A 23582-nucleotide genomic window follows, 5' to 3' on the forward strand; every position below is an offset into this window, starting at 1 on the left:
GGGGTAACTATTTACCCCGTGTGGCCGGTAAGGGTTAATACGTCTGTGAATACGATGCACAATTTTTAATTTTTTTATTCGTTGTTATTTTATTAATTCTCCAGAATCTGTATACGCAGAGCAAGGTTGTGAATAAATATGTTACATAGAGTAAGCCTGGGCAACCAATGAACTCTGGCAGAGATATTATTGCATCAAGAATGATTTAACAACTTGCTAACGGATTGGTGGTAACTTTTTTTGAACTTCTCCGCTCTTGGCTTGGCCAAAGACCTGGCATGGAATTGAATTTAATTTTTTATCAAATTTTAATTTTTGAGCGGCTTGTTCCGTCCTAATCAGCTCGCTTACTTGTTCAGCGTTTATAATTTTGTTTTGTATTTAACATTTGCGAATAAATCTTCTAACGCCTAATCATCTACTTTCTGCAAAAACTGTTATTTTATATCCACTTTATTTCATTTCTACTTGGTTCGAATCTCGGTGAAAGCAAAATTAATAAAAAATAAAAATAAAAAAAAAAAACAATTTTCTAATAGCGGTCGCCCCTCGGCAGGCAATGGCAAACCTCCGAGTGTATTTCTGCCATGAAAAAGGTCCTCATAAAAATATCTGCCGTTCGGAGTCGGCTTGAAACTGTAGGTCCCTCCATTTGTGGAACAACATCAAGACGCACACCACAAATAGGAGGAGGAGCTCGGCCAAACACCTAACAGAAGTGTACGTGCCAATTATTTATTTTATTTATTTTTTAACTTTGTTAAACTTTCGCTACTTTAATTCTCAAACCGATCAAACACTCCACTGATTTTTTCATCCTTAACTCTTTCAGCCACAGTTTTAGTATGATGACTTTACAAATAAAACAATTTAATATTTGGTTTAATAAGGCTTTTATTATTAAGAAAAAAATTGTTTTACAAAAATACCTTTTAAGGCTTCTGAGGTACGAGGTGGTTAGTTTACTAACCACTGTGGCGTTCAGCATAAAACTAATCTAAGCAGTAATGAAAAATAAAATGTTATGTATATGCAAAATACATGAATAACTTATTTCTTATGAAAATCTACAAAACATGTTTTGTCTTTGCGGATACAAAGGGGGACTTTACAGGTGCTACTTTGCCAAACAGTACGTGCTGGACTTCTTTTAGTGCTGCATTTCGCGCATCTCCGTGAAGTAGATCGCTCTGGCTGATGCATATTACTTTCCGTGCGTAACTCTGTCGGAACTGAAGGCTTATGACGTTTTATCAGAACTGGTAATGGTGACGACGGTCCAGAGCCACTGAGAGAACGTCTGGAATGCTTGCCGTTCTTCTATTTCTTCAGACGTAGTAGGTGTATATGGCGTTTCTTTTTGCGTGGCGTATAAATTCGTTTGGAAGCAGATTATTTCAACTAGATCCTCTGACCAAAATATGCGAAATAGTTGTGTTGGTGTGACATTCTCCAAATCAATTATGTTTGTTACACCTCCACCTTGTATATACTCACTTGGCTCTTCCATTTTGTAGTGTATCTTCCACTTAGGTTCCACCACTTCAGTTTGATTATGACTGGCTGAAGTTGAAGGCAAGACTAAATTTGACAAAGGAACGTCATCATCCAAGGTAAATCCATCATCTAACTCGGGCTGTAACTCGGGGGGTATGTCACCGAGCACCATCATACTTTGCGATCCATCATTGTTATCATCTTCATCTGGCTCCACGCTACATACACTCTCACCATCTGATGGTATGTCTTCTAAAAGAAAGTCTGCAATCTCACGTTCATTCAGTATGCGTGGCATTCTGGAAAAGTAAATACAATAAATTATTTCATTAATTTAATTACATATGAACAACGAACAAAATATGACCTACTAAAGTCACAGTGGTTAGTAAACTAACCACCGTAATATTTGCGCTATTTATAACTTACCTTTACGATATTCTTTACGATTTTATCATAAACCAAGGAAACCAACACTAAATAACAGAAAAACACTGAAATTGTAACATAATAAGCACTCTTACCTTTTTTAATGAATTTCAAACTCTTCCGTTGAAAAATTAACACCGCACTGCATTTTCAAATATTTGAAACAACGCAACCGTCACTTCTCTACTTCAAAGATTGCAACGCGTTGACAAACAAGGATATAAGGAAGCATAGCAGTACTGCACATTTTCGATAGATGGCTTAAAAATATATTTTAAAAAATCGTGAAAAGGTGGTTTCAAAACTAACCACCAAACCTGAAAGAGTTAAATATACTTGTTTCGATGTTCTTACATAAATCATACTGTTCCTCCGTTTAGTAGATAATGTGTCCGTATTATCTTTAGGATTCTTGTTGATAATACCCCTATTAGATTGGGTAAGAATTGTTTTTAGGACTTTTATTTATTTATTTATTTATTTAGTTTTAACAGTCTCAAAACCTGCTTTATACATTTGTATGATTATATGCTAAGTAGTACAATAATAATATTCCTACATATATGTGTACAATAAAACAAATTATAGTTTACAGTTATCAAGTTTTTACAGCGTAATTTTTAGGTTAACATAGTTAATGAAATACATATTCCTACTGCTTGAAAATGAAGGGTATAGTTTCTATCTAATCGGCAACGTTTTACAGTGATTAAATAGCAGCCTCTAGAAAGTGCTCATATTAACAGAATTTTTTATTTGAGTGTGTAGCTCGTTAAAACATTTCAATCCTTTATAGAAAATATTTTTCTTATCAACTTCTGTTCTAAACAGTGCTAGTCTAAAACTATTACTTTCCCTGAGAATATATGAATGGGTCCGTTTATGTATCTAAGATTATCGCTCAGATAATACGGTAACTTGCCCTGCTTTATATTAAAAACGAGCTTCGTAGCGTGATAAAATATTTGCTGTCTCACGTTCAGCCAATTCAAGTAGTTGATGATTTCTTGTATGAGTTATCATAACGCTTATTCAAAATGAATCGCATAGCTCTGTTTTGCATTTTTTGGAGTTTCTCAACTTGTGTTGGACGGTATATAAAATGAGGCTCAACTATTGATCTATAAACCAAACATTTATATCTCTTTCTATTCACGTGCTCTTCAAATTTTAACTTATCTATACATATATGATAAATTGCAAGATACTTAATTACTTTTACTTCTGGAATTCTATAATTTTTTATTTGTAAGCTGTGGTCCCCGAGACTACTATTTACTAGTATGGCGAAAAAGTGACCCATATATTCCACTGAATCCTTAATTACCCCTTCTGATAAAAAGTTCTTTCCACCCAATTTTCTCTTTGATTTCCTAATAGTATGAACGATATCATCTGTCTTATTCTGTCATAATCAACATTTTCTATGTTCCTATTTATGTCAATAATACTATCCACAAAGAATTTGTGTAATTTATCTCGCTATTATTTCTATATATTTTCCCGTTGATAAGTATCTCTTTAATGTTTTCTTTGTTATCTGTGTTATTAAGAATATTTTTTAAATATTTCCACATTGAACGACTATCATATCTATTTGTTTCAACCTTGTCTTTCATATACTGAATTTTCTCTTTATTTCGTTGTATTCTACCCAATCTCCTGTCATAATGGCTTTTTGATAAAACGTAACTTCTTTTCATTAGTTTCAACAGATAATACCATTTATTCCTAATTTTAAAGTAAATTTGCTTTTTAGTAGTTAACTGCTTCATTATGGTCATCAGACAACTGCTAATCTGTATTTGCAAAGTTGCACTGTCTCAGGAAATTTAAAAGGTTTTCAGTGCTGTATCCCTCCCAGGAAGTTAGTTCTGACACTCTAGCAATTGGGCTATGTGTTGTTATGTTGCACCGGAACAATATATGATAGTTTTATGATCTGGTATTCTTGGTTCCTCTGATTTTTTACATACTGCTTCATCAGTATTCGAGTGCAGTAAGTGGATCAATGTTTCAGTGTGTTCGGTAGCCCGTGTATTAAAATTTATTAGTTGTTTCACTCCTTTTTGAGCGAAAATCTCTTTAAGTTTCTTACTATAATGCGAAACTATGTTAAGGTTTATATTAAAGTCGCCAATAATAATAGTATTTACCAAGTTGACGCATATTTCCGACAAAATGGCCTCCATATAAGTAAGAAAATCAGCATCACTTGCACTTGCATTTTATTGTACTACGCCTACAGAAAGTCGTTCCTTGGTGACTTTCTCTCCACACCATAAGTGGTGGTTTGTAAAATAACATTTGTTATATTTTTGCGTTACTTATAGCTTAGTTTGCTTTTCGACGTCAACGAGTTTTATTTTCTTTGATAAAAAATTGTATAGTTGCAGTTTGCCCGTCAGTACGTCGCTCCACGTTTCTGTTGTTCTGCCTGTGTTCTTTCTGTGAAGATTGCACTTTTCGCTGACAACCGGTTCGTGTGGAGTATTAAGATCGGGGAGTTTTTCCCGTGGGGTCTTACCTTTCACTTGTCGTCATAGGAACAGCTCTATGCAGCAAAGCTGCTCCTAATACTACTTCTCAGGCTGTCATTAGGCCTAACCTGGAGCTCGAAGATTGCTTGCCAAATACGGCTTCACCCGAACTCCACTGCTGTTAGATGTAATCTTAAAACCTGCTCAGACCTTAACCCTTTTAAAGACAGAGGCGATATATTTACCACCAACAAAAACTTTGTTAATCTTTTTATGTAAGTTATCAAAGGAGTCTTAATTTGTTGCACTGGCAACTAAAGAGCTCTGGTTTATTATTATAAAAAAAAAAAATGACATTTGTGTGACATATTTTTTCTTGGCGCCACTATCTGTCAAAAATTGCGGTAATTTTGAAAGAAAATTTGTTACTCCGTGAATCTTCATATTTTTTATTTGAAAAGAGGTTAGAAACTGTTTTTTTATTATGTATTTATGTTTATTCTACAAGTTGCTTGCTATACCTTACAAGTTACTATCGTATTTAGATGTGAGAAGACTTTTTACTCGGTGCGAAAAATATTCCCGCTGCCCGTTGCGTGTTATGTACATTTGTTGAACTAGTTCCTTCTTTTCTCAGATTTTCATGAAAAATGCCGCGCTATTTGAATGAAAATGATATTGAGCAGATGTTGGACATGCCCGATGATGGCTCAGAAGACGGATTTGAGTCTGATGCGGCAGAAGAGTTCAACGTGAATACAATACAACGGTTACTTCAAGCACCTGATGATTCAAGTGACCTTTTACAAAATTTTCCCACTCATTTGAATTCTACACCTAACAGTTGTTCCGAGTCAGGTACATCTACAATAGCACTATGTTCACAATTAGATAACTCGCAGCCAGAAGAGCTTAGAACAAGAATTGACTGATGAATCTGAATGTGAAGATGAGTCATGGGGGAAGGTTTTCTGGACATCCAGGCCAGATCCCGATGAATTTGATAAGGTGACAATAAAACCTCGGTATTTATTGAATAGGAGAGCACGTCCAGTAGCGCATTTCAAAAAGTTTTTTAGTGATGGAGTCTTCGATTTGATTGTTACTCAGACAAACTTGTAAGCGGAGCAGCAAAATATAAAAAATTGGCAGCCTGTTGACACACAGGAAATTAGTGCTTTTTTAGGCATTCTCATTATAATGGGTTATCATATTCTCACACATATCGATTTATATTGGTCATCGGATCCTGGATTTCGTGTGAATGAAATAGCTGAAGTTATGCCAGTAAAACGCTTCAAGAAAATTTTAGAGACTTTGCATTTGAACGATAATAGTCAACAACTAAGTAGAGAAGGTGTAAATTTTGATAAATTGTATAAAATTCGTCCTCTTATATCTTTAATTAGTCAATCATTTCAAAACAATGCCTTCAATTCCTCTTCCCAAAGTATCGATGAGAGCATGATAATATTCAAAGGAAGGTCCAGTTTGAAGATGAACTGCCGTTAAAGCCCATAAAAAGGGGCTATAAAGTGTGGTGCTGTTGTGATAGTAGCACAGGGTACTTGTATAACTATGAAATTTATACAGGTAAAACAGGACAAGGAACAGAAGAGGGTCTAGGGGCTAATGTCGTAAAGAAATTGTCAAGTAAATTAGCACAAGAAGATTTCAAGTCTCATGTTACTTTTTTTGCGATTTTTCTCTCATGCAGTACCTGTATGAAAAAAATATTTATGCCACTGGAACAGTAAGAAGAAATAGAGCAATTTTAACTAACATAATAAAAAATAACACAAAAAGAAACGGCAGAAACAAAAGCCTAAAGTTGAAAAAAGGTGAATTCAAGTGGAGAACTAAACAAGATGTAGCATTTACTGTGTGGCAAGATACTAAAGAGGTTTTATTGTTGACAACTGCATTTCATCCTAAAGTGGAAGTAACAACTGTACAAAGAACGCAAAAAAATGGCACCAGGGAAGCTGTAAGTTGTCCTATGGTTATGAAATAATACACCAAAAGAATGGGCGGTGTCGACCGTTTTGACCAAGTGAAGGGGACGTATGCTGTCGGAAGGAGAAGTAAACGCTGGTGGTTGCGGATATTCTACTTCTTGGTGAACGCAAGTTTGACAAACTCTTTCTAACGTCGAGAGTAGAACAGTTTACCAACTTAGAATTTCGGGTGGCTGTTGCCAGGAGATTGATTAGTGGCTATAGCAGCAGAAAAAGAAGATCAAGCTTGCCACATATATCTGCAAGAAATCACGCATAGCATGCCCAGAGGTATATCAAAAAACTGTAAATGCTGTACCTGAAGAACTGCGGTTTATAAACGTAGGTGACCATATGCCAGCAGAGTTGGAGACTGACCGACGCTCTAAATTGTGCAGCACAAAGGTCAAAGAAAAGCGTAGCATAATAAAATGCAGCAAGTGTAATTTCCCCCTTTGCATCACGCCTTGTTTTGCACAATTTCATTGAAAATAATGTCTCAAATTCAGCTTGCATGTGGCTCTGTTGACGGGCAGTGGGAATATTTTTACCACCTATTTTTCCAAAACTTCCAAAATAATTAGTGTTTTTCTTTTAAGTTTATTTTTGTTATATACATAAAAACATGCCAAAAATATTAGCGCAAGTTATTTTATTACTCTGAATTCTTCTGCCTTATAAAGGGTTAAGACACAAGTAGCGGTCGTGGTCCATTCGGTTTGTGCCCATGTGTTGCTCCCGCCATCAAGCGCCTTCGCCTCTATCGCATCTTCGCGTAATGCGCTAGTTCCACCACAGAGCACTACAAAAAAAGCCCCTAAGGCTCCTTGGAGTTCACATGAACAACATCATTCCCCCCATTTGTGTACCCAAACCACCCCCTTCTCTCAGCTCTTATCCCCGGCTGAGGGTCAACCAGCAGATCTTGGTCCTCTACACAGTCTGTTCCTTGTGTCAGACCAAGCCAGATCTAGCCACAACAATAACAGCGGGATGCACAGCAGGACCAACGTAGACAACCTCATGTGTCGCCCAAGCGCGAACCTCATTCCGAGGAACTTCAAGCTACTTTAAAAGCAACGGACTCTCGGGCAAGATTGACGAGATAGCCGATTTTATGAACTCGCAAGGAATTTCGATAGCTGCGGCCCAAGAAACAAAGCTCCACGATGGTTCCTGCCTGATGGTTCTGTCCGGTCAGGCGATGCCGAGGTCGAAATATTTAATATTTATAAACACTTGTCACCTACTGCTCGGCTGGATATCACCCTGAAATTTGTCTTATCACAGGTGAAAATCGTTTGGTTATTGCTGACTTCAACGCGCACCATGCTCTCTGGCATTCCAGCCTCTCAAGTGATCATAGGGAACTACTTTTGGCAAAACAGCTAGGCGATTCGACATTCAGCACAGTATACGAAGGCGCCACTACCAGGATAGCGGGTAACTGCAGCAGCTCACATGCGGTAACAATTGCTAGCACTGGCTTGATCGATACCATGACTTGGCAATCTATGCTATCTCTTGCATCAGACCATTTGCCCATTATCGTCTCAATTGATAGACCCGCCGATTTTATTTTCGCGTATCACCGCTGCTTCATTAACTTTAACAAAGCTAATTCGCGTAATTGAGCATAATCGCTTCATCGCTGCTGGAAGGCTCCGGACATATGCCCAATTTTCACAGCTGCAGCAGGTGTTCTAGGATACTCAAATATTGTAAAAGATGTCAATTCGGAGATTTGGCAACTGCTTAAACACCACACGCGAACTAAATGGGCTGAGCACCTGTAACTTCACATCTGGTGTGAGTAGGCTCTGGTCGACCGTAAAGTCCCTGTTGAACCACAACGACAGGGTGGCAATCACTTTTGGTTGTTATACTTCGTCGGACCCAAAGGGATGTGCGAGCTTCTTTAGACGGCAATTTATTTTACATCCTCCGGTTGTTAGGTCCACGCGTCGTGCAATCAAACTGGCAAATAACTGTGCACTGCTTGCTTTCTCCAGCGATGAAGTTACAGGTGGCCATCAGGAAAGCAAAAGCTTCCCAATTTGAGTGCAATTGGATTAGGATATCTCACAAAGTTCTTCAACCTAACGATGGTCACTCTCATAGTTTATGACAAGTGAAAAGCAATAAAAGCGGTCCCACTGCTGAAGCCTGGCAGCCCCGCCAACCAAGGATATTCGATTTCGCCCGTTAAAAGCGTAGGGTTTGACCATGTTGATCAGGTATTTTCAGTCGAATATTCTCATTCACGCGGTGTAGCTGGACAATGTAGAGCTCCTTGTTGACCGTGGTATTCTTTTCGGGCATTTCCCAGTGCACCATGCCCTCCCAGTCCCACTAAACACATATCATGATCTTCCTGGGATGAAGATTCGGCTCGACTCTCGACTTGGCGTATCTTCTGAAACCAATCACTCCTTTCTTTGCTTCATATTCTTAACCGCAGTTCATTTTTCCGCTATTTCACGACTGGTTTGGCGACTGTTCGGCTTCAAAACTGATTTGATACGTTGTTCATCGTCCGAGTGAGTCGATAAATCAAAGATTGGTGAACAAATTTTAATAAACTGGTGCTGTTGATGATAGAAAAAGGACTGGCAGACCAAAACCTGGACGTCCGGTTGAGAATATTGCTGCTGTAGCGCCAAGTGTTGCATAAAAACAACAAAAACATCGAAGTCTCGATGATCTCACTAATTAGGAGTTTATAAATCGACTGTTTGGCGGATTTTGCATAAAAATTGGCACTTGCATCCTTACAAAATTCAGTTAGCACAAGAATTGAAGCCAACAGATCATTATCAAGGCAGAAATTTCGTGAAATGGTTATTTCAACACGATGCTGGTTTTTCACGCAAAATCGTCTTTAGTGATGAAGCTCATTTCCCACTGGATGTGTTTGTCAACAAACAAACTTGCTGCATTTGAGAAGAAAAAAACCATTCAGTAATTTCAGAAAAATTATTTAATCTAGTAAAATCTTCTGCCTGGTGTGGTTATTAGGCTGGGGAACAATTGGCCCGTTTTACTTCGAAGATGAAAATGAACGACCTCTTACTGTCAACGGACATCGCTATAGACTGATTGAAAATATTTTGTGAGCTGTGCTTAAGGGAATAGACATAAACGATGTTTATTTTCAACGGGATGTTTATTTTTAAGTCACAACACGAGAATACATTCCATTATTGCCATCTAAGTTTCCTAGTCGTTTAATTTTACGTAAAGGCGTAACTGGTCACCAAGATCATGCGATCTTGATCCACTTTCGATACTGTGTCCATTGGAATCTTCGTTCCGCAAGAAATCTTAACGTGACTGCTAATTTCAGCTCCACAGGCAAAGTCCACGGCTATATTCAAGACGTAATACCGCAAGGCATATTTTTTGTGATCCGAAACAAAGCTGCAAAGCTACGTTAATGTTCGGAAGGCCGCTTTGTATATGCACTTACACATGCTCTGCAAAAATCATCTTTTCTGATTAAGCTCATTTTCAACTCGACAACCCGAAACTGCTGCATCACGAGAAAAACTACCCTTTTTTCTTTAAGCGGAAAAATATAAGTTGATGTCTGGGAAATACGGCGGGAGGGGCAAGATTTCCCAATTCAGTCTCTCTTAATATTTCTGGACCGATTTAACAAAGTGTGACCTTCGTTATCATGCAGCAAAATCAGTTTGACATGTCTACCGTCCCATTCCGGCCGCTTTTCTTTGAGAGCTCGATTCAAACGCATTAGCTGCAGTCGGTAACGATCGTCAGCGATGGTTTCAGGCGGTTTAAGGAGTTCATAATAGATGACATCCTTCTGATCCAACCAGTGACGATGCGATGCAGCGTGATGACTGTAAATATTGATCAGTATACGACACGTTTCAGCTGCACTTTTCTTTAAAAGGTAATAATGAAGCATGACATCTCGCAATTGCTGCTTTTGCTGAGACGAACGTAGACATTTTTGACGTCAGATAAAAAAGGATATTTACGCTTCAAACGAATGTCAACTACTGCGATCGAGACCTCACATATATGATACATCTTTAAATTACCAGTATATTACTAGAGCGAACATAAAAATAGTAAATATCAGCAGCGACACCTCTTTTACGAGGGCGCAAACTTATTCTCATACCCAATACCGCGGTTTATTAGCGAAAAAAATGAGGTTTTGTTGGGGATATACGAAAATTACTAACACACTCCTCAGTCATGTTGCTTTGTTGTCTTCTGAACAAGGACTGGTTGGACGAAGGTGGCAGCCGGTTCTACGTTACCGGAATGACTTGAGTTTTTCCCGACCAAGGGCTGCCGCCCCAGTAAACTAGCCCTATCTAGTGTACCGTATCCCACCCCCAATCTTTCGTCACAGAAGCAATCCATTGCGGCACGTTTGCTCCAAATACTTCTCTTCCGGCCTGGCGTCAAACCCAACCCCGGACCAGAAGTATTTTACCGCTGCATTTGCCACAAACGGCTCCACCCGAACTCCACCTCGGTTAGGTGCAATAAGTGCAACGGGTGGTGCCATCTTAAGACCTGCTCAGGCCTTAAGACTCACAGGGAGTGGTCCACAAGGTATGTGGCCACGTGTTGTTCCCGCCCTCAGGCGACCCCTGCCTCAACGGCGATACTGCCCTCAGTGCCGGCATGTCAAACTGACGCCACCATCAACACCTCACCGGTAAGGAGCCCCCACGTGCAACACAACTCCCTCACTGACCCACAACCCTCCTGCTCCTACCCCAGTGCGGGAACGAACCAGCAGCTCTTGGTCCCCGCACAGTCTGTTCCGTGTGTCAGACCGTAGTTCCTCGGAACTTGACCACTGTCCAATGCAATTCTTGCAGGGGCTGGTGCCATTTTCGGAGGTGCTCCGACCTGCACACTACGCGTGAGTGGACACGCGACTTCGTTGCCCCCTGCTGCAGAGCTCTGCACCCGCAACCACCCCCATTGGCGCGGCCGCCAGTCAACGGCAGGCCACTACAAATTTTGCGGAACGCCCAGCAGGACCAACGTAGACAACATCACGCATCCCTCACCCCGCCGAGTTACGACTATACTCTCACGAACCTTCAAGCTATTACAACTGAACTGCAACGGACTCACGAGCAAGATTGAGGAAATAGTCGACTTCATGAGCCGGTATTGTATCAAGATAGCTGCGGTCCAAGATACAAAACTGCACGCTAGCTCACCCCTGATTACCAGGGACGGCTACAACGTGCATAGAAAGGATCGCGAGCGAGACAACGGTGGTGGCCTAGCGTTCATAGTCCACCATTCAGTGCAGTATAGTCTCATCGATGAAGTCATCGCCCGCAGGGACAGAACCTTAGAAGGAATTTCGAGCTCGAAATTTATAATATCTATATACCCCTTGTTACCTGCTGCCCGGCAGGATATCTCCCTGATATTGGTGCGCTCATCAGGGGAGAAAACCGATTGGTAGTAGGTGACTTTAATGCGCCTCACGATCTTTGGCATTCAAGCCTGCCAAATGATCGTAGGGGACAGCTATTGGCAGAACAGATAGACGATTCGACATTCAGCACTGTAAACGACGACGCCCTCACTAGGGTAGTGGGCAATTGCAGCAGCTCGCCCGACATCACAATTGCTAGCGCAGGTCTGATAAATACCATAACCTGGCGACCTATGCTATCGCTTGCATCAGACCACTTGCACATTATCATCTCGATCGAGAAACCTGCCGACTTTGTTTCCGCGGTTCACCGGTCTTACATCAACTTTAACATAGCTGATTGGACCAGATGCGCGAAATTTACTGAGGACATCTTCGCAGCCGTACCCATTCCCACCGATGTGCGCGCAGGCGAACGCGCATTCCGTCGCGGCTCGCTTCATACCCGCTGGACGGATCCGGGACATACGTCCTAATTTCCCAGCCGAGCAGCTGTTCTGGCGAACGAACGTGATCGCCTACACTGAAGAGCAAAACTGTAACAAAATGTAATACTTTCTATTTCAACACATTTTTTTTTAGACATGTTTTAACAAATCAAATATTTTTTTTGCATAACTTTATTGGCATGTATGTACTCTCTCTCTCAAACCGGTTTGGTGTCAATGCAACAACAACAACACTAGTAGCAAGCAATAATGCAAATAAAGACAAATGTTACAGTTTTGCACTCAACCCATTTTTTATTTTTTACAATAAATAAAATAAATATTAATAAGATGTCCAATATCCTTTGGATTTTTTCAGCTCGTGGATACGATTGGGCATACTTCGTGTATACCTCAAGACAAAGTCAGTCGGAATAGCATCCCATACATCGCGTGTTCGCTCCCACAGCTCATTAACTCCACTGGGCGGACTTGAATATTCGGCAAGCTTCGATTTTACATGACTCCATAAATTTTCGATTGGGTTCATGTCCGGTGATTGTGGAGGCCACTTCAAGTTACGAAATTTTTGGCGTTGCATCCAATTTCGTACAACATGTGCGGTGTGCTTAGGGTTATTGTCTTGCTGAAAAATTACTTTTTCAGCAGCAAGACCCATACTTTCCACTACACCCGGCAGATTTTGTTGCAATATGGCCAGGTATTCCTCTTTCCGCATTATACCGTCTATTCGTACTAAAGGACCCACACCATTTTTGGAAATGCAGCCCCACACCATAATGGAGCCACCACCATGTTTTACTGTCTGCTTGATGTGATGTGGCTGGACTGCATTTGGGTCTTTAACCCAATACCAGGCCGACCATCTGACTGAAATCGATTGATTTTGGTTTCATCAGACCAAATAACCTGCAATCGTTTTGAAATTTTATGAAAAAAGGTCTTTTATAATCCATTTATAAAGACGTACCTGATCCCAATCTTCAACTGTCCAGCTTTGGTGAGCCGCAACAAAATCCCGCCTCAACCGCACATGTCTTTTTGTCAGCATTGGCTTGGTTTTCTTCTCCGCTGCCTTTAGCCCCAGTTTAGACAGGCTGCGCCTGGCTGTCCACTGACTGGCATCAATATCCAGCATCTTTAGTGCTTCTTTGGGAGTGACCGCCTTGCTGCTTGTTACCAAATTTGCCAGATGGCGGGCATCGCGGTCGCTTATATTCCTTGGCCGGCCTCCTTTGTTACTGGGAACAGCGTCTGGTACATTTTTCCGCAGCCTTTGCACAGCCATGTGGCTCACTTCGAATTTTTTAGCTATTTTTCCTATAGACTCGCCCTTCTTCAGCAAATCAATTATTTGACGTTGTACTTCCCGATTTAACATTTTGTCTTATTCACGGTCACGTTTATAATAATTAAAAATCCACCAAATATATAATTACGAGAAAAATAACGGAAAATTTGAAAATTAAGAGTGAGTGCAAAACTGTAACATTTGTCTTTATTTGCATTATTGCTTGCTACTAGTGTTGTTGTTGTTGCATTGACACCAAACCGGTTTGAGAGAGAAAGTACATACATGCCAATAAAGTTATGCAAAAAAAATATTTGATTTGTTAAAACATGTCTAAAAAAAAATGTGTTGAAATAGAAAGTATTACATTTTGTTACAGTTTTGCTCTTCAGTGTACGTCAGGCCGATCCCGGGGATCCTCGGATATAGGATCTCAATTCGAAGATCCGGCAACTGGTAACCCGACATAAGCGGACCAAATGGGTAGAGCATCTGAAGTCCTGCAATTTCACCTCTGGTGTGAGCAAGCTCTGGTCCACCGTAAGGTCCCTGTCGAACCCGACGAAGCACAACGACAAGGTGGATATCACCTTTAACGGTCGTACTTCGTCGGATCCGAAGAGATGCGCGAGCTACTTTAGCCGGAAATTTATACTGCATCCTCCGGTCGACAGATCCAAACGTTGCGCCACCAGACGGTTGCCCAAACTGACATACAACAGTGCACCGCTTGCTTTCTCCAGCGACGAGGTTCAGGGGGCCATCAAACGTATGAAACCATCTAAAGCCATAGGCCCTGACGGAGTAAACATGCTGATGCTGAAAAAGCTGAGCCCAATGGGAGTAGAATTTCTCACCAAGGTCTTCAACCTGTCTATGGCCACTCTCATCTTTCCTGATAAGTGGAAATTAGGGAGAGTGGTCCCACTACTGAAGCCAGGGAAACCGGTCAACCAAGGGGAGTCTTATCGTCCGATAACTCTCCTTTCCCCAGTAGTGAACACTCTTGAAGCCCTTCTACACCCACTCCTTACAGAACACCTGACCCCAGCCTCACACCAGCATGGTTTCCAAAGAGTCCACAGCACTACCACGGCACTCACCGTCATAAACACCCAGGTAAACCACGGACTTAACCAAAACCGCCCCTGCGAGAGGACTGTCCTAGTAGCGTTGGATTTACAAAAGGCTTTCGACACAGTCAGCCACGCCACGCTACTAGATGACATTTTACAGTCGACACTCCCGCCAGGGCTGAAGAGGAGGTGGACCGCGAACTACCCGTGTGGTCGTCACTCGTCGGTGATATTTCGAGACCAAACATCTAAACAGAGAAAATAAAGCAGGGAGTACCGCACGGTGGTGTCCTTTCACCCTTGCTTTCTAATTTCTACATTTCAAAACTGCCCCAGCCACCAGAGGGAGTCTCACTGGTCTCATACGCCGACGACTGCACGATAATGCCGTCGGGCAATGACATTTGATGGCCTATGAACAAAAGTAAACGACTACCTCGCCCGCCGTTTTCGCTTCTTCACTGCGAGAACCCTACAACTTTCTCCCACTAAATCCACGGCGACCCTTTTCACCACCTGGACAAAGGAGGTCAAGCTGCAACTTCAGGTGCACGTCGATGATACCCCAATACCGACGGTAAACAATCCCAGAATATTGGGAGTCACCTTTGACAGCTTGCTCTCCTTCTCAGCGCATACAACCGCTATTGCAACGAGAGTACAGAATCGCAACAAGGTCCTCAAGTCGCTTCCGGCAGTATTTGGGGAAGAGACAAAGAAATGTTGCTGTCCACTTTCAATAGGCTGACCGGTTCTTAACTATGCTGCGCCTGTCTGGTCGCCTGGAACCAGTGATACGCAGTGGGCGAAGCTCCAGACCTGCCAAAATACTGCAATTAGGACCGCGACAGGATGTCTCCTGATATCCCCCATACAACACCTGCACGACGAGGCTGATATGCTTCTTGTGAAGGAGCATAATAAACTGCTCAGCAAGCAGTTTCTGCTAGGGCGTCACCGTAGGCCTCACCCATGCAGACACCTGCTTGAGCCTGAGCCATCTCCCAGGCACATCAGGAGGCACTTCCTCAACTACGTGGACGAGATCCTAGACAAAACAGACAGACCACTCCAGGATCGGACAGTGTACAGACAGGCCGTAAACGACATTCATCGGGAGACCCTTACCACCTTCTTAAGCTCCCGACCCCCGAATGCCGTTATCGGAGTCCAACCACCACCTATTGCAGACGAAGAGCTCCAGCTTCCCCGAGAGCGCCCCGTAACCTTGGCACAATAACGTTTTGGATACTGTAACTGGTTAAACTCCTACTTATGCAGAATCGACCCCGTCTAAACATATGTCCAGCATGTGAAGGGACCCCGCACGACACTAACCACCTCTTCACATGCCCCATCAAACCTACTCATCTAACACCTCTCTCCCTCTGGACCCAACCCGTTGTTGTTGTTGTTGTAGCAGCATAAACATTTCCCATACTTACATATGGGGAATGCTGCTGGAGTGGCAGTCCTTGGCCGAATATAAATCCGGGTCGTTTCGGTAACTTAGAACCGACTGCCTGTGGGACCCAACCCGTCGAAACAGCCAGTTTCCTGGGCCTACCGTTAGATGAGCTAGACGAAGACGACCGGTGATTACACTACACTGAGAGGGCAAAGGGCACTGCTACAACAACAACACCTTGCTCTCCAAAATGGGCCAGATGGAATAGTCCATCGGATTTGCTTCTGGCGAATTCGAAAGCCATTGTGTGGACGAAATGAAGTGTGGAACATGATTTTTTAACCATTCTTGGTTCACACGAGCTTTATGAGACGGTGTCGAGTCCTGTTGGATCCACCAGGCTCGATAAAAACGATTGGAGAGCGTCCATCAGCGGTCACTGCGGCCCAAACCATTACTTGCGATGGGAAATTGCTTCGAGTGGCCGTACGCAGGCTCAAATTCTCGTATGAGCGTTCGGTCAAGTAAACACGATCGTTTTGAGTGTTTATGGACTGCTCAGTTGGGAAATGTTTTTCATCAGAAAACACAATGTTAGGAAATTCGCCACATTCGTGCAAGCGCAACAACTCCTTTGTTCTATCGCACCGAGCTTTTTTTGCTGGGGTGAAAGATCGTGTGCTTTTTGGAACTTGTAAGCCTTGACCTCGAGCTCATTTTTCAATATGCTTCGAATTCTGTCTTGCGATATTTTCAGATCTTTGGCCATTTTCCTTCCACTTTGACGTGGATTTCGTTCAAGTCGCGTCTTCACTTTCCGAAGCATTTCTGGCGTAGTTGCGGTTTTTTTTTGGTCCACCTCCACAGCGTTTTGCATTGCTACCAGTATCATTGTAACGTTTTATAGTGCGATACACAAACATTTTATTCACTTTGAGGTGACTGAGCTCACGAACAATGGCTGGTTGTGATTTTCCAGCCAAATATAACGCAATCACACTATTGCGTTTGAATTCCATAACAGAAAAAGAAATTCAACAAAACTGAGACGCAAATGCTTTTGATGGCTTATAAACAATATATTGAACTGTCATTAGAACAATTTTGACGTTGATGTCATGAGCTGTTTTACAGATACAAGCGGTGAGAAGTTGGTAACACTTCATATCGTTCACCCTGTAGTAGGAGTAGGGATTAATTGGAATAGATTCAAATAATGTGGAACCATTTGAGTACATTCAGCAATTTGCGGCAAGGCAGCGAAGCAAATTATTTTTGAAGCACGACCTTTCTTTTATACGTTTAATTTTGTAAGGTAAGGTATTCCAAAGACGGAGGTTCCTGAGTGTTTATGATCTTCTGGAGTAAAACTAAATATTTAAACTTAAGCAAAACGTAAAAAGATACGGAAGCAATTTTTTTCGCAAAAACAGAAATATGGTCATAACGTTTTTTACAGAAAACGTATCTTGCAATGTTGTCATACAAAACATCAAGCTTACTACGACACACACTATCACAAGGAGTATATAACTCACAACTATGCAGTAACGTTGGTAACAAATACGTTTTAGCTAGTAGCAGTCGAATATTTACTGGTGTAAAATATTGAGTTGTCCATAAATTTCGAAGCATGCCATAAATTTTGCCTATGGCAATAAAGATGTGGTTGCTCCATGTCAAAGTTCTATTAAATGTAACCCCTAAATTTTTAACAATGTCCACATATTTAATCACAGCGTCATTTGGTTTGACTTCTGTATAGCTATCGACCTTTATATATTTTTTGTATATAACGATACATTGGGACTTATCAGGATTAAGAATTAATCCGTTGTCAGAAGCCCACTTGCTTGTGATGCTCAAGTCAGAATTCAAATTACTGATGCAAATATTAATACAGCTAATGGGACAACTAACATACATATAATTAAACGTCATTGGCATATACATGAACATCACTATATTTAATTATACTGAACAAATCATTAATATACAAGACAAATGAAAGGGAGCCAAGGCCAAGGATAGAGCCTTGAGGTACATCTCTGGTTACAGGTAGGAAGTTGAATATGTATTATCACCACATACTGCTTGTAATCGGTCACTAAGATATGTCTCCATAAGAGTTAAAGCCGACGTTGAAAAGCTAAATAAGTTTGTAAGGTTAAAAGTGTATGGTCTACGGAGACAAATGCCTTGGAACGGTCAAGTAGAGTTGGAAAAATTACATGCTTTTTGTCAATGTTGAGCCTTATGTCATCAGACACTTTTAGGAGTGCTGTGATACAGCTCCTACTACATCTAAACCCCGACTGCAAGGTGTTCACCAAGGCGTTGTTATTCTGAAACGTGCTTATCTGGCGATGCATAATACCCTCAAGAGCTTCGTTTCCACGGCAGTCGGTTCCCTGTTACCGAAACGACCCGGATTTATATCCGGCCAAGGATTGCCACTCCAGCAGCATTCCCCGTATGTAAGTATGGGGAATGTCTATGCTGCTACAACAACAACAACAACGCTCAAGAACTTAATATAAGAACGGTAATATTGCAATCGGGCAGTAGTCTCCATTCGGTTTCTTAATTGGTATGATTTTGGCTCTCTTCCAAGAGTTGGAAGAGATTGACGTGGTTAAGATGGTATTCAGAGCATAGGTAAGATATTTTAAGATCTTTGGTAACAGGCATTTTAGAAATTTTGGATGAATACCATCCAAGACCGGCCACATTCGACTTGCCACTAAGTATGGTCTGTACTACCTCACAATTATCGACACATTCAAAACAGAAACTGGACATCACAACGTTAAGACTAGAATTGTAATTATCATAACATATAAAAAAAATTTCTCATTTAGTACATTTACATTAACATCACATAAACCGAATATAGATTGATTTTTGTTCCCAACCCCAATCGCACGAATTTTGTTCCACGTCTGTTGTTGTAGCAGCTTCGAACCCACTGCAGTACGAAAGAGTTGCTCATAGTATTTTAGTTTACTTAATCTAATTGATTTGTTAACATCCTGTCTGCAAGCCTTAAAGGTGTTATACATAGGTTTCCGAAGTTCTGAAACTCTTCCATTTGCGATATGCTTTGTTATGTTTGTAAATCAGGTGTTTAATATGGTTGTTGACCCATGGCCGGTTTTTATCATTTGCTGGTTTGTGTACAAGTGGTACGAAACGATCAATGAAGCTAATTTGCTCATGACTAGATATCAAGTTACGGATACATCCCCAGTCAATTTCCTCCACAGCCCCTTCAAGAAGCTTATAATTTACTAGCAACCCGCCCGGCTTCGCACGGGTATAAAATATATACCCTCTGTCACTCACTGAAAAAATGATTAAAATCGATCCAGTAGTTTTGGCTTATTCATTACTGCCCGTGGCCCGCACGCGTTAAATTTGGAGTAAAACAATTCCCCTTTCTTTATAGCATTAAGATTTCCTGCTATCTTTGGAATATCTAAACTCATACCCTACACTTTTACATATTTACTTTTTGCATTTCTACATATGTATTTATTTTATTTTTAAACAATTAATATATTACAGAATGTCTTTATATCCAACATTCATAGCTTTCTTGTCATTAGACAATACAAACATGTTTTCTCTAGAGGTTACTCTTGAAAGAGCGACATACAGTTGGCCATGTGAAAAACAGTCAACGCTCAAATCTAAGCCTGCAACGTTGAAGGTTTGACCCTGAGATTTATTAATGGTCATTGCAAAAGATGTATATTATTTACCGGAAATTGGAAGCGTTTAAATTGGAATGGTAGATCCGATGGTATTAGAGGGATTCGGGAATCAATACATCTTCTCCGGTACCACATCCTGTGAGTATTGTGCACTCCATTATGAAAGTTTTCAGTGATTTTACCAGCAAACGCGTGCCATTGCAAAGTTTAGGTGGATTTAGGTTTCTTAATAAAATAACAGGACAACCTATTTTCAGCTCCATTTTGTGAAGAGGGAGTCCAGACGGGTTCAAAGAATTTAGAAATTCTGTAGGAAAATGAAGAGCTTCTTCCAAATCGAGAACAGTATCGACCGAGTAGTATATTTTCGTCGGCGCTTCAATCTTTGAAATAATCAAGTTATTTACTTTATCTACTTGTTCGTTAGTTGGTGACAGAATAGCTCTTTCTTTAAACCAAGATATTATCTTATAACTTATGTTATCGGGTTTCTCTTGTGTATTCGGCACTGTTAGTTAAATCAGACTTGTAGTATTAGCTGGCATCGGCAGCCCAAAATCCTTGATCGTTTTACCCGAAAGTAATTGCACTATTTTGTTTAATTCAAATAATTCTTCGTCAAATATGTTTTGGTTATATTGTACATCAACAGAGTTTAACTCTTGCCGTCGCCGAATCAGAATATCACTGGCCATATTTTCTTTAAATTTATTCCATAGACTAACAGAATCAGTTGCTTGACAAAACACTTCTATGACGGCAAATACATATCACTCACTCAACCTTTACCCATATTGACCTTACCCTGTCATCTCCCTCCCTCTCCAACAACTCATCATGGTCCCTCATAGACGACCTTCACGGCAGCGATCACTTCCCTATCCTCATCAAAATTCACACCTCCCGACCCACTGTTCCTTTTTCCCCTAGAATCAAATTTAAAACAGATAGAGCGGATTGGAACAAATTCGAACTTGCTTGCGAGTCCTATTCCAACTCCTTACCACTGTCTTTCAATATTAACCTGGAAACCTCCAACCTCCATAAAGCGATTCGACGTGCGGCCAACGCCTCCATACCCCTGTCCTCAACAAAACCAGTAAAACCAGCTCCACTATGGTGGAACAAAGAAATTGCCTCCCTTAGGCAAGCCAAGCAACACGCTTGGTACTATTTCAAACGCAATCGATCCACTTCAAATCTCATTCAATACAGAAAATTGAACGCACAATTTCGTCGTGTAATCAAGAATGCAAAGCTGCACTGTTTTCAAAAGTTCACCAGCAGCATTTCTGCATCATCCGACCCTAAGAGAATATGGGCTGACATCAAAAAGCTCACTGGTGCACCTTGCAATTCCCAAATCAACTCCCTTAACTCCTCTCGCGGCAATCTTCTATATCCTTGCGATATAGCTCAAGAATTTGCCAGCCATTTTTCAAATGCCTCTTCAGACCACACTTTTCCTCCCGAATTTATTATCGCTAAACACTCGCTAATTCCCCAAAATCGTACCACTCCTTCTAATCTCTCCTACTCTGCCAGACTCTTAGAAGCCGACATATCTCTCCTTGAGCTCAAACTTGCCCTGGCCGCAACAAAAGGCCAGACTCCCAGCATCGACAAAATATCCTATCCCATGATTAAGCATCTCCCTCTTTCCCTCTTTCGCCGTTTAATCAAACGTTACAACAATATCCTCACCACAGGTTACTACCCACACGTATGGAAAACAAGCGTAGTAATTCCTCTCCTAAAACCCGGAAAATCACCTTGCGACGTCAACAGCTATCGCCCAATTTCACTCCTACCCTGCCTAGGCAAATTAATGGAGAAGATAATCGCTACCAGACTAACCTGGTATGCCCACTCAAACAAACTCATCCACCCAAATCAAGTGGCCTTCAAAAAGGGACAAGGCACAACAGATGCCCTATTACATCTTGACCATTTTATTTCAAACGCTCTTTCCAGCAAAAACCACATCTCCTTGCTTTCACTCGACTTTCAAAAAGCATTTGACCGGATTGGTATTCAGGTTGTACTCAGACAACTCGACAAATGGAAGATCGGTCCCAAATTATACAATTTCATAAAATCTTTTCTCTCGAACAGAAAATTACGTGTCCTTATATCCAACACCCGCTCTCCCATTTTTCCACTCGATAATGGCACTCCACAGGGATCCCTTTATCGTTCATTTTGTGCATTATAGCCTTTAACGAAATTAGTACCATTTTGTACAAGTTTCCAACAATCCAACATCAAATATACGCAGACGATGTATTGCTATTCTCCAAATCCAAGGATCAAGCGGAAGTAATGCGAACCTTTTCCAAAATCCTACACCTTTTATCCACCTGGTCTCTATCCTCAGGCCCTTCAATTTGTCCTAGTAAAACCAAAATGCTTCATATATGTAAAAAACGGCAGTGCCCTCCTTCTTCCCTTACCCTCAATGGCGTAAATATTGTAAATACAGATAATCTTAAGTTTCTTGGTATTATATTCGATCCCAAATATTCCTTCCAACAACACTGTAAATATGTTAGGGAAAAACTATATGTTAAATTAAATATTATTAAATACTTATCAAGCAAACGCTCGCTAATTAGCTCAACTCTTTTGATCAACGCGGTAAAAGCCCTCATCCTATCAACCATTAATTACGGACTAGCTGTTTATGGATTACACGCCAAACAAAACTTAAAGGTGCTTGCTGCCCCCTACCATGCCGCAGTGCGCAGATCCATACGCGCCTTTCCGACATCGCCCATAAAGGCCATTCTTGCCGAATCGGGCCTTCCGTCTCTACACGACAACATGGAGGACAAAATATTCAGGTTCTATCCAAAGCTTACTCTAAGCCTCAACCTTTTTATTGGCAAAGACTTCCAATCTGCAACCTCACGCGTATCCACACCAAAAATACCCTCATCAATACACACCTGCGCCTTATTTGCTAAGCAAGCGGAACTACCCTCTAAACTACACACTCTGCGGTATACCAATCACCCACCGTGGGCGGTTAGCAACAAATTTTTTATCAACGACCTAGTTAACTTACGTAAAGAGAATACCCCAAACGCGGTTTACAGGGCCAAGTTCGCCGAATCCATCGCAGAATACAAATTTAACGGGTGGAAATTGATTTTTACTGACGGGTCAAAAGGATCCCACACTTCTTACGCAGTGGTAACAGAAAATCAGGAAGTTATCGCGTACGGCCTTCTATTTTCATTCTGCTCTATTTTCACCGCTGAAGCAACCGCCATACTACAAGCCGTTCAATACTGCGCCAAAAGTAAGGGTAAGCATATAATTTGCTCCGACAGTTTGTCCTGCTTCCAAGCCATTAAAAACAACAAAAAATCAAGCAAAATAATCGATAGTATCAAAAACATACTAATAACCCATCGGAGCAGCATCAAAATTATGTGGATACCTGGGCACTCCGGCATCCAGGGTAACACACTGGCAGATACAATTGCCAAAGACATGTTCATCACACCAACAGTCACATCACAAATCATTCTACCTAGCGACATACACCGACTCATTCATGTACAGAGGCAAACCAAGTTACTTCGCGAAGGGTCGTATTACAAACATCATTATTCCAACATCAACCCTAAACGTTCCAAACCTACATATCCAACATCGGTACCCACCAACCACATTACCCCATACACACGACTCCATTCCCATGGCAGCCGGTTCTACGTACCGGAATGACTCGGGTTTTTCCCGACCAAGGGCTGTCGCCCCAGTATACTAGCCCTGTCTAGTGAAACCC

General features: G+C 41.2%; 1 protein-coding gene across 2 annotated transcripts in view; it reads left to right on the forward strand.

The window, feature by feature from the left end:
* LOC128869149 (uncharacterized) overlaps positions 1-23582 on the forward strand; it is a 161961-nt gene that overhangs the window by 106803 nt on the left and 31576 nt on the right. The window lies entirely within an intron of this gene.

The sequence above is a fragment of the Anastrepha ludens genome, chromosome X (genome assembly GCF_028408465.1).
Source record: "Anastrepha ludens isolate Willacy chromosome X, idAnaLude1.1, whole genome shotgun sequence".
NCBI classification, from domain to species: Eukaryota; Metazoa; Arthropoda; class Insecta; order Diptera; family Tephritidae; genus Anastrepha; species Anastrepha ludens.